Raw genomic sequence first — 4428 nt, 5'->3', positions numbered from 1 at the left:
AGTGTAACGAGCTTCCTGAAAAGACTGAACTATATGCGGGGAGGGAGACGGGAAAGGGAAGGGTTCACACATAGTGCATTTCTGTTAAATGCAGTCCAGGCTTTCCATTGGTGATGAAATCATTAGTCCCAAATATGACTGGAGTTTGAATTCAGTCCAGAAATTTGCTGTGGGGGAGGAAAGAGGGATGGCAATGGAGTTCTGTGTGTTTGCATGCAGTCCTAACAGACTGTATTGGAAGCCATGGGGAGGCACTAAATCATTTGGAAGATAATGCCGTATCCTGTTGATTCCCTCATAATTGTGACCCAATCCCAGGCACTAGTAGCTGCAAACTTTTCCTGTAGCAGGAACTCCAGATAGGTAATCATATTTCGAGGAAGGGCGTATTTTCCAGGGCCACCTCAGTAGCTCACCAGCCCACTCTGCACGGGGAGATTTTGGCAACCAGTAAAGTGCCTGAAACCATGATGTCTTATTGCTAAAAGAAGTCAAGTCAGCAGGCTGTAAATTGGCCATGTCACAGCCTCAGTTTGACCAAGGCAGGAGAGGAGCGGGTTTTGGGTGCCACAGAAAGGGCAGCTTGACCCTGCATTCTTCCTGATAAGGATTGTGTTGAAGTTGCTGATACGTGCATTTTAGAAGGGCAGAATGTGCCCCAGGAATGTCTGTTGGGGCCTCAAGGCTGCAAACTCTGGAAAAACCCACACCTGGTTAATCAATAATCAGAAGAAAGCCTCTTGCTTGACCATTGAAACTGCTTGTTTAACAAGTTTTCTTTAAGGGACATGTCATTCTATTACTAATGTATCAATAAGGGGGGAAAGCTTGAAGTAGGGAGGACTCTTTGGGACTGGACTCTCCCTCTGGATGCATCTTGTGTTCCCCACTGGCAGATGGGCTGCTGCTGTGCCACTTGAGAGCCACACTCAGTTTCGGTAATTATCGCGGGTTGGGGGTGTTTTACTAACCTGATGAGGACGTGTGTGTAAGTGCTTGAGACTAAGTAAAGTTTAGCTTTAAGTGAAAGCAGTCTTGTGTTGTCCTGTCTGTGCTAGCCATCTATCGGTTGGACGGCCGTGTCACCCCTGATTTATTTCCTGACACCACCTTGCATAGAGTAAAAGTTACTGACAGCTTTGGGTTGAAAGAACCCCGGGTAACAACACCACGCATTGATGTGCTGTTCAGTCGCCATACATTTGAATACTTCGGTGACAAACACACCTGGTTTCCCACCAGCAGCTTGGAATAACACCTCTCTTTGCCAGTTGGGCACCACAAGAACTGTTATGGCCTCCAGAATGTCCAAGGCCTGAAGCGATAGAAAAGGCTTATGCAGCATGGGGACCAACCTCCCCCAAAACTCCATTTTGTTTATTTTTTTTATTAAAGTTGTGATTTTTAACATACCATTCTCTCAGCATCTTTAATCTGGCTGTTTCCAGTGAGCCTCTGTGGTCTAAAGCAGCCCTCTGCCAATACACTGAAGTTCAGGTTCCAAAAGTAACGTTTTCTGCCCTGGAAAGTCCAAAACAATTGTTTCTGTGCTCGTGCACTGACACATTTGAGACAGTAACCCTCGGTGTCTTCTCCTATTGCAGGCCCCTCGACCTCTACAGGCTTCAGAACCTCCACAGCTCGCCCTCACGGCAGAGGGCTCATCGTACCTTCACAGACCATTCCAAGAGGAAGGATTTCTGGGATGAACTTGTGATTGAAGTTCTGGACAGGACTCAACAACCAGGTCGAGTACCAAAGGCAAAGGGACTGGTGGCAAGAGGAAAGACATGCAGGAGGCAAGTGGAAAAGACTGAGGCTAGCTTTGTGCCTTGAGGACAGGGTAGTGATGCAGGAGCAGGCCCTCACTTTACAGTTCCTTGAACAGATACAATGGTTAAGGGAGGAAGATCGAGCACAACAGAGAAAGAGCTGGCTGAGCAGTTGCTGTCTCTACTGTCTGCAAGAGTCCTGGCTCCTGCTGCACCCACACCATGGCCTGTGTTCCCTCTGCAGTACCCGGCCCTGCATTCCAGGAGCAGCTTGGACAACTCTATGGTTGGGTGGGTGGCCCATGCAATCAGGCCCTATGAGTGGCAGGATAGGGCAAATGTGCCTCATGCAGTCCTCAGGCTGAATCCCTCCCCTGTGGATGCCTCCATCCCCCTGCCCTGGCACCAAGTGTGTGGCAAATGTGGAAGGAAGGGAAAGGAGAAAGGCTTCTAGGGACATGTATTAGTGTGCAAACAATCAAAACTACTGGAAGGTAGAAAAGGAACATTACAACAAACAGAGGTTCACCCTGTTTATGAATAAAGACAAAAGCCTGTTTCAGTATACCAGAGGAGGGGGAAAGACCCCCTGCATCCTTTCACTGAAGAGTCATCTTGGGGAGCAGGGATGTTTTCTCACAGGTACTGATGTTCTCATGAAAAACTGGATTCTGGTTCTCGTGAATCCAACCAGCTCCGCAACAGAATTTGTGGATTTTGGGAGGTGGAGATGGGGGAAACCCTACTTTATTAGATAGGAGAAGTAACCATGAATAAGTATAGATCCTGGTTCACATTTTATGATTTTGTTTTATATTGTAACTATTTGTTTCCACCACTCTCTCTTGTCTCTATTCTTTCTTAAATAAACCTTCTTTTGTTTTATTTTAAGTGCTCACAAGTGCTGTGTGTTATACAGAAGTGGTGATTTAAGGTAAAATTAATAAACTGGGTTACACTGCTCTCTTGGGGGGAAAGGATCTGGGATTTCTGTGAGTAGCCAGTGTCAAGGGCTGAATATCACAGGGGAATGATTCAAAGGGACTCAGGGACTGGGGTACACCTACAGTTAACCTGCAAGGGAAGACAGGTCTGTCATAGCCCGGAGGACAGTGCTTGAGTGACTGAAAGGCTGGTGGCATTAGGGAGCTAATACCCAGCTAGCACAGGCTAGGCTACCTCCTGCTAGAGGCAGGGGGTAATGAGGAGACTCATAGTCCTGGGCACCCTGAGAACCATCAAATGAGAACCATCACAGTTAGTTAACCCAGTTCACTTAAAACCCTGTGAACATTCTTTATTTTGGTGTAGATTGGCTTATTTCAGTTTAGTTTAAACCAATTCCCAGCTGACTTAAGCTAGACCAAAGTAAGTCCCACTTACAACAAAATATGAGTGTCCACATGGGTTTTCATCACTGTAACTATATCAATATAAATTATCAACTTTAGTTCAACCCATGCAACTCTGCAGGTAGCCAAGGCCTAAAAAGCAAAATGTGACAATAAGTGGGAAGAAGCATCATCCCAGTCAACAGCCTCTGGATAATTTAAAAGGATGGAATGTCTTGTTCCTGAAAGAAGGAAGAGAGAGGACATGGGGGAAGGCAAAAGGAAATAAAGAAACAACATTCTGGGCAGAGGGGAGACAGAAGACATGGAGGGAGAGAAAGGTCTGTCCATAAATTACATAACACATTTTTAATTGATTTTTCAAGACCCACCTACCACTTGTAACACTGAAACAAACACACAAAATTAAAGACCCACCCTCCCAGCCATTAATGCATGATGTAATTTACGGACAGTCCCAAAGTGGGGTATAGAAGAAAGGAGGAAGAGGGATGATACAGGGGGAAAGTAGCAAACGGCTATACTCTGGATGAGGTGGGATGGAAGGGAAGAAGACAACTGTGGGAAGGGAGAAACAGGGGATAGAGGAAAAAGAACATGGGAAGAGTGGTAAAAAGATAGCTCATTATTATTAGTTGTTTAACAGAGGCACTGTGCTGGTTGGGTCTGTGTGCATAGCACAGCCACAGGCAGACCCCCAAAGGCGGTGGCTCCTCCCAGACAGGATGGAAAGACCGCGTCTCGAGAAGTAACTCTGAGAGGCAATAGAAGAGTGTATTTTCTGCCTCAGAGAGAGATGAAAACTATTTGTACCAGCAGCAGGATGTTCTGTATCCTATTCCAAAAATAAATACCTGTTGTTAAACTAAGCTTATGCCAGTATCATTATTCAGCGACCCCATATGGCTGCACTGATCCACAAATAAGGAGACCACAAGGTGACCAAACGATTATTTATACAGAGCCATAGGTATACATGGTGCTCTATACAGAAATAAGGCCTGACCCCTGCTGTGTCCAAGCTTAGCCTTAAAGTAGAGGGGTCTGCGTAGGGTGTGTGTGTGTGTGTGGGGGGGGTTGTGATGATAAGGACATGCAGTGATGTTATGCACACATCCTGATAGTTTCACTTGTTTTTATGTGGGGGAGGACATTTCAACAGCTCAGAGGGGAACGGGGTCTGCTTGTCGGGAGACAGTGGGAGGGTTACACAGCTGGGAGTCTGTTACTGAGGACACTCAAGGCTTTGATAGTTATCAGGAGCTGCTTCCATGTGTCTTGTTGGTGGGCATTGCATGAACCAT

This window comes from Eretmochelys imbricata, chromosome 1 (assembly GCF_965152235.1).
Source record: "Eretmochelys imbricata isolate rEreImb1 chromosome 1, rEreImb1.hap1, whole genome shotgun sequence".
NCBI classification, from domain to species: domain Eukaryota; kingdom Metazoa; phylum Chordata; order Testudines; family Cheloniidae; genus Eretmochelys; species Eretmochelys imbricata.
This window is presented reverse-complemented; position numbering follows the sequence as displayed.